Here is a 15,189-nt window from a genome sequence, read left to right as displayed (position 1 = left end):
CTAAAAGCCTAACTTAGTTACTTATTCCACTATCTCCCCCTTAGCTTAAAGCCATTATTCAAGGTTTGTGAACTCCTTAATAAACTCTAAATCAAGCTGAGACCACTTTACTCTAGCCTCTGAGATATGATAATGCTCATAAATACTAAACTCATTCTAAAGGACTACTCCTGATAATGTAAGTTCTACTGCCCTAAGAATCATCATATAGGAACCACAATACTGACTAACTTAGAATTCTAAACTTCTCTTTCTACTAGTTCAATCTAGAGATTTAAACTTAAAATAACTGAAATTGAGGTACTATCCCTTCATTCAAGGATTGGTTCTCAAGAAACTTAAATAGAACAACTTTATCAATGAAATTAACTGAAGGGATTTTCTAAAATACTGTAACCGAGCAATTTCTATATACTCTTTTGGCTGGAATAGATTTACCTACTGAGGTAAGCACTAAGAAGGGTTCCGTTAAGTTTTCTAGTTTGACTTAAAGTCGACTGCTATGCAAAGAGTTACAAAAGACAGAGAAGCTCCTGTATCTAATAAGACATGAATATGTAAATGGAAGATTTATAACATACCTATGACCACATCAAGAGATCTTTCATGATATTTTATAAACTAAAGTGCATAAAGCCTGTTTGGGCGTTTCCACCTGGTGGCACTTGAAGTGGCATCCTGCTGGTGTGAGTGATCAAATTGAGATAACAGATGGTTAGACTGACTCTGTCGACCAGACTGAGGATAATATCTGATTCAATAGCCTAACTTGCCACACCTAAAACATACGCCACTGGCATCCCTACACACCCTGATGATTTCTACCATATTTCTGGCAAAGTGGGTGGGTACGACCTCTTCTCTTGCCACCCTAAAATTTGGAGTCTGACGTGCTATCTCGACTGATATTTCTAAAAATTGGTACTGGAGCACTAGCTGCAGAAGGATTTGGGGATGAGAATTTCTGACGGAACTAGAATTGGTTACCACTTTCTGACCTTGGCCGAAAACCACTTGTTCTAACTCTCTTATTTTTATTCTTTCTATCTTTCTTCCGACGTTTCTACCCCTTACTCTGATAAGTATGAACCCTAATCTTAGATAGGATAGCATCCTATATGTTTTTCTAAACAACTACTGAATTGGATAATGTAGTAAAAGCAGCTCTGAATTTTACATGGGAGATGTGCTTATCTAGGGATGTGCCTGAACGGGCTGAAGTATTGACTGATTTTTAGTTCTCCTTTTGTTATTCGATTAGGGAGGCATGTTCTGTAACTAAAAGGAAGAAAATTATTAGACTAAGAGTTTAGCTTGATATCATGCTCACTCACGTAACATGAACACTAAAAGAAGGGAAAGTTTTCCTAAAACATCTCATAGCCTCCCGTACATACGTGTGGCACGTTACACACCGATACATAAGACCCTATGCGATGTGAATTTCAGACTCCCTAGGACTTTGTTGAACCTTAGGCTCTGATACTAGGCTTGTAACAACCCAAGACTATTCCCTAGTCATCACACGGTGCTTACGATCTCAAAGGACCATAACCTAACCAATGACTGATATCTGTTCTGAGCACTGGATAATAATATTGAAATAAATGTAGAATTAGGTCGAATAGCCATAAGGTTCAAAATCTAATATACTAATAAAATATAATATTTGCTAAAAATATATGAAAAGTAAATACTGTCTGGATATAAAATTGATGGGACAGGACCCAACTAACTCTGACAACTGAACTAATGATAAACTAAAATACAAAAATAAAAGCACATCCTCGATAGATGAGGACTCACTACTAAATCTGCGACTGCTGACTAGATCTGCCTAAGCACGATTGGGAATCTAAGCGTCTGAACCTATGATATGAGACATCATAGCACAAAGAGAGAGTATGCATTAGTATGTGGAATGTATTGGTATTCTAGATAAGGTAAGGCTGAATGCAAGGGTTCGCATACATGAACAGTAACTAACTGAGTGATATAGAGTAACTAAATATGAAAGTACATGGATATCTGAAACTACAATAAATAGTGAGTATCTAATACTGTGCACATATGTATACTATAATTGAGATTTTTTAAAGTTAAGTATGAGTTCTGATAACTGAGTAATTGATATTTGAAGTTACTGATAACTGATTCACTACTATTGATTGACTATGTCTGACAGCCTTGATTTCATAACACGGAACTAAGTTCTAAACTGAAGACTGAAACTAAAACTGTGGGAGGTAATCATCTAATTAGCATGCCCAAAATCTGAGCTAACATGGGTCCAACCTATAACCCCAGTTGGAAGGGTGATAATATGTTCCACAGGTACTAACACTGAAAAACTAAGATGCCAAGCCTAACTGATGGGTGACACCTCGGTGGGGCCAAGCCTAATCTGATGGGTGACCCCTGGGAGGTATTCAATACTAGTCTGATGGGTGAATCCTCATCCTGAACTGGCTACGAAGTTCTGGAGTACAAGGACTACTTGTAACGACTCTGTCTCTCAGACGGGGAAGCCATCATCCCTATACTCGCTCGGTGCTAAATCTTGCTCCTAACTGAAAGACACTGAGCAGATTATACTGAATTGGATTGGGCTGATACTGAGTCTACTGAGTTTTTCTGAGTTCTGTAACTGACTGAGATTACTACGGATCGTGACATGACTGGGATTCTGTGACTGACACTGGCTCTAGGTAAAAAGCTAAATTGTTGGGTATCAAATACCCAAGGACTCGATAACATATAAAGAAAGGCATAGCATGATCATAAAGGCATAACAATATTTGCTTGGTAATAATGCACTCATTTAGACATTGTGTCAAATACTTGATATACATTAACTTGTGCATGAATGGAATCACATAATAACATGTCATCTCTTCACTAGTCAAATAACATAATCATTTTTATTAAACACTTGTAGGCATAAGCTTGTACATGATTGGGAAATACATGTTAGTATGCTAAAATTACATTATTTTGTTCTCATAGACAATTTATCAAACACATCGGAAGCATACTTGGTTCACTAAATCATAAATACGTAGGGTAAACATGGTTACAATAGTCAACTTTAAAATTAAAGGGTTTATCATGAATATCATGTAATAAAACACATAATAGGTTCAATTCTTGGAACTTATAATTTAAATCATGGATTAAAAGCCAACAATAACATGAATATGAATTCAATGCAACTAAATCATGGAAATCATAAATACACAATCTTTGTATTTTGAAAAAGTGTTATTGCACTTCATGGGTTTAAGGAACCCATGAATTAACACCTAACATACCCGAGAATAAGAGTTCTTAAAGGTTCTTGGAGGATTTCTTGAGGATTGACCTTGATTCTTGAAGCTAGGATTTTTGCCTCTTGAGAGAGAATGGTTTAAATCGTGCGAAAAGTAAGTGAATAATGAGATATTAGGTTATTTAGTGTATAAATCCCGTGTTTAGGCTGATTACGGGTTTTGAGAATTGACCAAACAGCCCCTAAAAATAAATAACGAAAGCTGGAAATCTTGATTTTTTACCTTGGTACAATGTGGTACAATCGTGCCGGCTCACTGGAAAGTGGACAACTTGGAATTGGGTTGATGGCATGTTGTGGCACCGTCACGGTGCCTTACTGGATGGGAAACTTGGCCTTGACATGATGCACCATTATTGCAGAGCAATACTAGAAAAGTTACAATTGGGAAATTGGCTAGTGGTGCGATACGGTGGTATTTTGTTGGCTTACTAGAAAATGATAATTTCCATTTACATATACTTTGTGACATGCTACTGGCCTGAATGATGGTGTTTAGCGACTAAAACTTAAAATAGCCATAACTTTTTACCCGACTAGCAGATTTAGGCGAATTTTATGTTGTTGGAAAGATAATTCAATTTCCTACGAAATGGAAGGTTCTAAACTGAAAAATACTGATTATTTAGAAAGATTTATGCTGGATCACTCATGTACTGAGAGTTAATCTAGGCTAGACAAATACAGGGTATTATAATATCTTTCCCTTGGGAATATTAGTCCTCGAATGAGATAGATTAAGATGAGAAACACTGATATACTAAGTTTACACACTGAGCATACATATCTGATACATGGAATACATGACTTAACTGATTCATGAATGCAGGACTGGTTATGCAATGGTAAGGGATACCAATTTTAAAACTGTAACTGAACATTGAATAGAGTAGAGCTAAGGAAGACTGTTACCTTAAATTGAGAATATTGATGAACCTAAGATCATTTACTGAACGTTTGAATGAGAACATGACTGAGTCTGAAATATAATATATGGACTGACTATCATGAACAGAACTGGGCCCTTAAATACATGCCATGACTTGGGAATGGTCATTCAGCTAAGATTGGAATGAAAGGGTCAACTCATGAGTACCCATTACTCCAAACTGGATTTGTTACATGAAGAGAAAATGAAAGGTTTAGGACATAAAAACTTAGGGGTTATAGTGCATCTTCCCCTTAAGATATTATGTCCTTCGAAAAATGCTGACTTGGCTGAGATACCGAGGAAAAGCTGAGATGATACACGAGACACTTACAAACTAAATCATGACTAAATATCTAAGATTTGAAGCCAAGGCATGATACAAGAACTGGTCTGAACTCGTAACTTCTAGGATGCTTTATCTTGGAACAATCATACTCACAAAACTTTGGATAGTACGATTGGGCAGAAAGACGAGAAACCATATGAACTTGTCCGCCTGACTCCTAAACTAAATTCCTGGCTTTACGAACTAACTCATAGTGAAAACTTATACTCAACTGGAACATTTCTTAACACTCTTTCTATATGGTTCTACTGACTTTAGGGAGCAATGAAATCTTGGCATAGTCTGAATAAGACATCTGAATCACGACATGACTAAGATTTTGTAATATAAACCAAGGCCTACGAAATGTCATCTAGGACAGAGTTACTGAGCCTCATTTACTGAAACTACTAACTGTCCATCCTAGCCACATTTCTCAACGATTCCCTCAACTATAATTTCTACTTCAACACCATATTTCACTTGGGGCTATTGAAAATATTTACATGGGCACTGATAACCTACCTAATGAGGACTGAGCTAGACTGAATAATCTCTCTAAGTTCAAGTCTACTCAAATCTCCAAAATGTATATAGCCACTTACATATCAACATGACATTCGATCCCATCTTTATAACTAAAGAACCGCTTAAAACACGCATGCAACAATCTTTCATTATCATGAAACATTTTCTCTCTCCCATCTAAGAAACTTCTCATCACCACACCATCTAATAAGGAGAGTTCACTGAAGGTTAAAACATGAGGACCTGAAGCATGAATGGATACTATACTGAACTTGATACTTAACTTAGGCCTGAAGAATAGATTATCAATATCCTGGATTTATCAAGATATCTAGACAGAGGATATATATGACATAAGTCTAAATTTAACTGATCATTAGGAGTATAACATAAGTCATGGAAATTGAGCACAGTGTAAGGCCTGAGTACATGAGTCATAAGATGCATGACCAGAGTTTGAAGTTTCTGTATTCTTGAAACGTGATTCGTAATACTAAGGAAACTAAAACTCCTTATACTAGAAATTATAAATGTATATAATTTTAGATAATGTACACGAATAGGAACTATGATCATGGAGATGACATGTAAGGCATGAGTAGATATCATGATAGCCGAAGTACAAAACACTGCACTGAGGTAAGAAAGGGTTGGGCATCAACCTGTTCCATTTCTGCTCTATACATACTGATAGTACTACTAAAATCTAAAAGTTTGTTTTGTTTACTTGTTCCACTATCTCTCCCTTATCTTAAAGATTTTATTCTAAGTGTGTGAACCCCTTAATAAACTCTAAATTGAGCTAAGACCACTTTACTCTATCATCTAAGATATGACAATGCTCATAAGCACTAAACTCATTTTGAAGGACTACTCCTGATAATGTAAGGTCCACTTCTAGTACTTCCTTATGATACATAATTCTTAGCTTTTTATTTCCCTAAAAATCATCATATAGAAACCTCAACACTAACTTAGAATTCTCAACTTCTCTTTCTACTAGTTGAATCTAACGATTCAAACTTAAATCAACTGAAACTGAGGTACTACCCCTTTATTCAAGGACTGGTTCATCAAGAAACTAAAATGGAATGACTCTATTACTGAAATTAACTAAAGGGATTTTCTGAAATACTATAATTAATCAATTTTTGCATACTCATCTGGCTGGAATAGATTTACCTATTGAGGTAAGCACTAAGAAAGGTTCTGTTAAGATTTTTAGTCTAACTTAAAGTCTACTACTATGCAAAGATTTACAAAAGACAGAGAAGTTCCTGGATCTAATAAGACATAAATATGTAAAGGAAAAATCTTTAACGTACCAGTGATCGCATCAGAACTTCATTGATCTTATCTAGACTGAAGTGCATAAAACCTATTTGGGTGTTGCCCATTAGTGGCACTGGAAGTGGCACCTTTCTAGTGTAGGCGATCGGACTAAAACATACACCACTGCCACACCTACACATACCCTTATGATTTTTACTATATTTCTGCCAAAGTGGATGGGTACGAACTCTTCTCTTGCTACCCTGAGACTTGAAGTCTGACGTGCTATCTCGACTGATATTTCTAAACTTTGTCACTGGAGCATTAGCTGCAGAAGGATTTGGGGCTGAGAATTTCTGACTGAACTAGAACCACTTACCACTCTTTGACCTTGGCCTAAAACAACTTATTTTGACTCTCTTGTTTTTATTCTTTCTATATTTATTCCTATGTTTTCCCCCTTGCTTTACTCAGTATGAACCCTAATCCTAGATAGTACAGTAGTCTGTCGATTGTTCTAAGCAACTACTGAATTGGCTAACATAGTGAAAGTAGCTCTAAATTCTGCATAAGAGATATGCTAATTTAGGGGATCTGCTTGAACGGGCTAAGGTGCTGGCTTATTTCTGGTTCTTCTTTTGTTAGTCTTTTTGGGAGGCATGTTCTGTAACCGAAAGGGAAAAAAGGATTATACTGAGAATTTAGCTTGAGCTTATGCTCACTAGCACGACATGAACACTGAAAGAAGGGAAACCTTTCCCAAAACATCGCATAGCCTCCTATCCAAAAGTGTGGCATACTACATACCCATGCATAAGACCTTACACAATGTGTATTTTAGAGTACCTAGGACTCTGTTGAACCTTAGGCTCTGATACTAAGTTTGTAACGACCCGAGACTACCCCCTAGTCATCACACAGTGCTTATGATCCCAAAAGAGCACAAGCTAACCCATGATTGATATCTGCTGTTAGCATTGGATAATAATACAAAAATAAATATGAAACTAGGATTAATTTCCATAAGGTTCAAAATCTAAAATACTAATAAAATATAACATCTGGTAACAATATATGAAAACTAAACATTGCCTGAACTAGTCTAGTCTGAAAGCCTCTAACTGAACTGCCTGAATATGGAGTAAATAGGATAAGACCTTAACTAACTCCAACTATTGAACTACTGATAAACTAAAATATTGAAATAAAATAACATCCTCGATAGATGAGGACTAACAATAAAATCTATGACTATTGACTGGATCTACCTAAGTGCAGTTGGGAACATGCGCGTTTGAACCTATGATATGAGACATCATAGCACAAAGAAAGAGTATACGTCAGTACTTGGAATATACTAGTATGTTAGATGAGGTAAGGTTGAATGGAAGTATTTTCATGCATGAACAGTAACTGACAAAATGATATAAAGTAACTGAATATAAGAATACATGGATAAATGAAACTAATGTAAATATTGAGTATGTATTATTGTGCATATATGTATACTATAACTGAGCTTTTCCAAGGCTAAGTACTGAGGTCTAATAACTGAGTAATTAATATCTGAAGTTATTGATAAGTGATTTACTGATACTGATTGACTGTCTCTGATAGTCCTGATTTTGCAAGATTGAACTGAGTTCTAAACTAAAGACTGCAACTGAAACTGTAGGAGGTAATCATCTAACCGACATGCTCCAAATCTGAGCTGATAGGGGTCTAAATTATGACCCCAATTAGAAGGGTGCTAATACCATGCCATGAGTACTAATACTAAAAAACCATGATACCAAGCCTAACTGACGGGTGGAACCTGAGCGGAGCCAAGCCTAATTTGAAGGTGACCCCTGGGAGGTAGTTCATCCCTGCACTTTCTCAGTTCTAAATCCTATTCCCAACTAAAAGACATTAAACTGATTATACTAAATTGGACTGGGCTGATACTGAGTCTACTGAGTTTTCCTGAGTTCTGCAACTGGCTGAGAGTACTATGGATCGTGACATGACTAGGATTTTATGACTGATACTGGCTCTAGGTAAACAACTAAATTATTGGGTATTAAATACCCAGGACTCGATAGCATAAAAGAAAAGTCATATCATGATCATAAAGGTATAAAAATACTTATTTGCTAACAATGCACTCATTTAGACATTCTGTCTAACACTTGATATACATGAACTTGTGCATGAATAGAATCACGTAATAACATGTCATGTCTTCACTAGTTAAATCACATAAGCATTTTATCAAACACTTGTAGACATAAGCTTGTACATGATTGGAAAATACATATTAGCATACTGAAATGGCATTATTTTATTCTCATAGATGATTTATCAAACATATAGGAAGAATACTTGGTTTACAAAATCATAAAAACTTAGGGTTAACATGGTTACAACAATCAACTTGCAAATTAAATGGTTAATCATGAATATAATGTAATTCAATACATACTAGGTTCAATTTTTAGAACTTATAATTTAAATCGTGGATTAAAACGCGACAATAACATGAACATGAATTCAATTCAACTAAATCATGAAAATCATAAATATACAATCTGTGTATTTTGAAAAAGGGTTCTTGGACTTCATGGGTTAAAGGAACCCATGAATGAATACCTAACATACCTAAAAAGAATAGTTCTTGAAGGTTCTTGGAGGATTTCTTGAGGATTGACCTTAATTTTTTAGGGTTTTTGCCTTTTGCGAGAGAATGTTTTAAATCTTGATAAAAGTGAGTGAATAATGAGATATTATGTTATTTAGGATATAAATCCCGTGTTTAGGCTGGTTAGGGGTTTTGAGAATTTACCTAATAACCCCTAAAATTAATTAACGAAAGCTACAAATCCTGATTTTTCACCCAGCACAATGCGGTACAATCACACTGGCACACTGGAAAGTCGAAAACTAGGAACTGGGTTGATGGTTCAACACTATGGCATCGTGGTGCCTCACTGAATCGGAAACTGGGCCTTGGCGCAACACACCATTATTGAGAAGCAACACTGAAAAAGTGGCAATTGGGAAATTGGCTAGTGGCATGATATAGTGTTATTGTATTGGCTTACTGAAAAATGACAATTGCCATTTAGACATACTCCACGATGCGTTATTGGCCTGAATAACAGTGTTTAATGACTGAAACATAAAATAGCCATAACTTCTTAACCGATTATGAGATTTAGGTGAATTTTATATTGTTGGAAAGATAATTCAATTTCTTATGCAATGGAAGGATTTAAACTAAAAATTACTGAGTATTTAGAAAGATTTATATTGGATCACTTATGTACTAAAAGTTAATCTAGGCTAGGGAAATACAGGGTATTACAGTTTGAGTGCTGGAGTCATCAGGTGCAGCGATATTTATATGGGCTTCTTCAGTTAACAAGAGTGGCCTTAAGGTGATAAAGAAAGGGAGTGGCCTAGTGGCATGTAGGCCTGAAACAAAAGTACACTAAGAAGTAGAATGCCCTTGAAGTACCTGTGCGACAAGATCATTCTTTGTGATACGTTTTTCAATGGCTCTCAAAGAACAGGCTATTGAGTGCAATTTTTGAAGATATTCCACCATGGAAAGTGAGCCTTTTTTTAAATTCTAAATTTTTGATTTTAGGAGAATGACTAAAGAAGAAACTTGACCAAGATAAAATGGACCTAAAGTATCCCACACTTTTGTTGAAGTTTCGCATGCAAAATTTAGGAAAGAATCAAGAACTTGTGGTGAAAGAGTGGCATTGATCCAACTTAGGGTCATAGTATAACACTGAATCCATAAACAATATTCGTCATCTGTGGAAGATAGGCAGGGAATTGAACCCTCAATCAAAGGATGAAGATTGTGACTTTTTAGGATGGTGAGAAAGACTTTTTTCCAAATCAGATAATTTAGGTACGTAAGTTCAATAGGTATTAAACCCTTGATATTAGGGATAGTTGGTGGAGGATTTGAAAGTTTAGGAATGATTGGAGTAGTGAGGGAGGAAGAGGAAGAAATTGGATTTATCATGGCTCTTGATACCAAGTTAAAGTTTCAAGTCAATTGTATTTTGTCGTAGATTACATAACTTAATATAGTGTTCATGTACATATTCTAGCTAACAGATAAATACAAACATTAAATACAGATAATTACAAAGTAGGTTCAAGGTTATCCTAACACTACTCTCAAATTTATACTTTTATTGCACTTTAATTTCTAAGCGATTTTGGGGTTTTCTTCTTCAATTTGGGGATTTTAAGGTTTGTGTATTCTTCTAATTGATGATTTTGACCTAATTTTTTGAGTTTCTATTCTGTGGTTTTCTTTTCTTTTGACTTTTGGGTTTAAATTATGAACATTTGATTGGTGTTCTTATGTTTAATGTCAAGCGACATTGCATGGACATTTTTTTTGAATTTTCTATTGCATGAGCTCAATTTTTTTCAGTTTGCTGGTCAGGCTGATGTTTTTCTTTTTCTATAGAGCATCAGTAGATATAGTTGAAAGTTGGCAAAATTATGTGTCAATTGTTAAAAGAGATAGAAAATTGGAAACCTTTTCTTTAAACACTGCATCAACGACATATTTTTTGGCAAGATCAAAGAGAAAAACATAATTCCATAGATAAATGTATTCTTGCTGGAACAAACTATAAAGGAAACTAAGAGTAGTTGTCATATAATAGATGCATTAATGTCCTATGTTTTGGTTGAAACAATGAACCAGTAAAATTTCACAAGCAGGGTCCGGGGAGGGTAGTGGGTATGAAGATGTTACCCGTACATTAAAAAGGTAGAGTGGTTGTTTCCGATTGACCTTTGGTCAAAAATAGATGAAAAGGAAAACAACATCAAAAAGCAGTAGCAACAAAAAGAAAATACAGTAACCGAGGACAAGTAGTATGGAGTAAGTGCTTTATTGAATATGCGGTTAATCTAGTTAAATTCTTCACGTGCTATAGAGATTCTATTTTTTTGTTAGTGTGCAGTTCTTCACGTGTATGTTCAGACTCATGTTAAAGTTGTACTATATGGTATATACCTAAAAACTTTCTAATGAGATGTTAATGATTTTGTACAATTCATCTGCTTGGAGTTTCTTTGATTTTTGATGCGGTAATTCAAATCTTAGGGCTTACCCCAAACAACATTGTATTAAGCTGGTAGGTAGTGAAGCTAATCATCTAGGTGAGAGCATTTCAACCACTTTTACATGATACTTACTGGATTTTAGGTATTAATATGTAAATTAAATAAGCCTTTCTAGCTTCTTTCCCCAAAGGTAAAGCAAAGTTAGTTAAGCTTAGGAAGGGTAAGCTTTATGTAGCCAGCGGTAGTGAGGCACTAAGACATGCTTTTCCCATTTATATGAATGTGGTCATGATATTGTATCATCTTGTTCCATCGCCTGAAATAAAATCTGTATATTGTAGATAAGAAATTGTCCTGAAAAAATTTCCAAAGCAAAATTGAGTAGGCAAAAATGCTTCCCAAATTGGATAGTGAAAATTGCTACTTTCCAAGTACTATTCGAAAAGAACTTTCCTATATAAGTAGATTCTGGAAGTTATGCCAAACATGTTATATCTGCCTTTGCTGCAACTTTACCAAATCCAATTTATTTGGCCTTTGGCTTAGTCATTCATTTGTACACTTTTGTCCATACAGTAGAAATCTTGTATCTGAAGTTTCTGGTGTAACGTTTCATCTTGAAAATATTTTGGCTATCAGTTCTACACTTCCATTAGTTAGATGACTTGCTGTTAATGAAAAGAGGTGTTGTTGCAAATATTTTCCAGATTCTAGTTTGCGGAGCTGTTTTGATGACCATAGGTTAATATTTGGATAATGACTTCAAATATGTTGGCAGGGGAAAGAAGGTAAGAAGAGATACTTTTTTACACAAGTATTTTTTTTAGTTTTCTGTAATGCTCCATAGGCTGCTTTATTTGAGCTTCTTTATCAGTTCCTCATTAAGTACATGCTTCCCTCTAATATTTTCTTTTTGGAAAAAACAATTATAAGTCTAAACAGTACACTTTTCATCTTATTCTTTCTCCTCATCTTCGTCAATTATCCTGATTATGGAAAAAATTATACTATCAAAAGCATTAGTTTGCACTCTATTAATCTGTCGAAGCCACACCAGACTTATGTAATCCATTAGTCTGTAAAATATAACGTTATTTACCACCTCCACCACTACCCCCATTCCCTCCTCCACCCTCGTATTACCCACAGGGACGATGTGGAACGCAATCTAGTGGTAGATTTTGTCCTCCTGGAGTATGTTGTGTTGGGTCATGGGTCTTTGTCCGTTCCTATATGGATAAATAAATCCCAATATGAACCAACATAGGACCAATAGGGCATATACATAGATCTTTTTAGGTCTTGTTTCACCATCACAAAAAGAGAGTTTTCAGCAGCCAAAGAGACAAAAGAAAGCTGATTTTTGCCCCTAAAATTCCAGTCACAGCTGTCAACTTCAATTTGTGATTCCCGCTTCGTTTTTTGTATGATTGAGCTTATTTTTGGAATGCTCGTTCCTTTCATCTCAATATTTGATTAGAAACTGATAGAGCTCAATTTCGTGGCCTATAGCTCCTATTCTTCATTCCTGAACAGTAACTGCATTTTGGTGTTTTCGCTCCTTTATTTCTCTATTTTTTTTTATGATGTAGATTATGTATTGTTTCTTGTTGTTTGGAACTTATTTGGTGATCATTTTGGAGAACAATATTGTAACTCTTTGGTAATTATAGTGGAGATTTTGGTCCCGTGGTTTTTACTCTTCACATCGAAGGGTTTTTCACGTAAATTTGGTGTCTCTTGTTCTACGTTTTATTCTTTCCTTATCAAATTTGTGTGGCAATTTATTTTATGCCATATTATTTTATTTTTCTTGGATTTGCTTGTTTTCTCTTGGTTCAAGTTGACAGGGAAAGTTTAGATTTGGGAATTCTCCCGCTACTACCCTGTCGGGCTCTTTGATTGTGCCTTACCTCTTTCCCATCAAAGTGGTATTAGAGTGATGGTTATTATTAGTTGTTGATTTTAATGATGGAGGCAAATATGAGAAAGATGGTGTATTTGAATGGTAGTAATTATCATACTTGGAAAGGCAAGATGAAAGATCTTCTCTTTGTCAAGAAAATATATTTACTTGTGCCTGCGTCTACTAAACCTCAATCAATGATAGATGTGGATTAAAAATTTGAGAACTTATAGGTTTGTGGCTATATTAAACAATGTGTTGAAGATAATGTTAGAAATTATATTGTGAATGAGACACATGCCAGAAGTTTATGGGACAAGTTCGAGACACTTTATGCTTCTAAGACTGGCAATAACAAGTTATTCCTTATTAAGCAATTGATAAATATCATGTATAAAAAGGGCATTCCTATTTCTGAACATATAAATAATTTTTAGGGTGTCCTTGACAAGCTGTCCGAAATAGGTATAAAGTTTGATGAATAAATTTAGGGACTTTGGCTTCTTAATACTCTGCCTGACTATTGGGAAAATCTTCGAGTTTATTTGACTAATTCTACTCCTGGTGGTATTGTGACTATGGAATACATTAAGAGTGGTGTCTTAAATAAAGAGATGAGAAGAAGATCACAGGCCTTATCTTCTTCATCTTCACAGTCTGATGTTTTGGTTACTGAAGAAAGGGGGAGAAACAAGTCTAGAGGTTCAAATAATAGAGATAAAAGTAGAAGAAAGTCGAGGTCGAAATTGAAGAATGTTACATATGACTATTGCAACAAAAAGAGGCATATCATGAAATATTATTACAAGCATAAGAGAGATATGAGATGATAAGAGAACGAAGGCGATAATGAAAATTGTCTTGCAGTTCTTGCTAATGATGATCTTCTTGTTGCTTGGGGTGAGAATACCATTAATCTTGTTCGTGATGAGTATAACTGGTTTGTGGATTCTAGTGCTACTTCTCATGTTATGCTAAACAAGGAATTATTTTCTTCTTATACTCCAGGTAATTTTTGGATGTTGAAAATGGGCAATAATGATGAAGTTAAAGTGCTTAGCATTGACACTGTTTGCTTGGAAAGTAACAATGGTTACAAACTAGTTCTCGATAATGTCAAGCATGCTTTAGATGTTCGCCTGAATTTGATTTCTGTAGGGAACATTGATGATGAGAGTTATTTTAACACCCTTGGTGCTGCCCAGTGAAATCTTACTAGAGGTTCGATGACTGTGGCTCAAGATGACAAGTTGTCTAACTTGTATATATTTCAGGGCTCTACTTCTAGAGGCTTGATAAACTTGGTGGAGAATGATACTTCATCAAAGTTCTGGTATAGAAGGTTGAGTCATATGAGTAAGAAGGGGATTGATAGTTTGACTAATAAAAATTTACTTTCTAGAGTAAACAAGCAAAGTTGAAGAAGTGTATTCATTGCTTAGGTAGTAAATAGAAAAGAGTTTCTTTTTAGAGTCATCCGTCTTCAAGAAAGCTTAATTTGCTGGAGTTGGTGCATTCTGATTTGTGTGATACTTTTAAAGTAAGGTCTCATGGTGGTGCACTTTACTTTGTGACTTTTATTGATGATCATTCTCGCAAACTCTGGGTATTTCCTTTAAAGTCCAATGATTAAGTACTTGATGTGTTCAAAGATTTTTAGGACTTGGTCGAGAGACAGATAAGGAAGAAATTAAAATGTATCCATTCAGATAATAGTGGTGAGTATATTGGTCCTTTCGATAGATATTGAAGAGAGCAGGGTATTCGGCATCAGAAAACTTCTCCAAAAACTCTCAGTTGAATTATTTAGA

The sequence above is a fragment of the Capsicum annuum genome, chromosome 1 (genome assembly GCF_002878395.1).
Source record: "Capsicum annuum cultivar UCD-10X-F1 chromosome 1, UCD10Xv1.1, whole genome shotgun sequence".
NCBI classification, from domain to species: Eukaryota; Viridiplantae; Streptophyta; class Magnoliopsida; order Solanales; family Solanaceae; genus Capsicum; species Capsicum annuum.
This window is presented reverse-complemented; position numbering follows the sequence as displayed.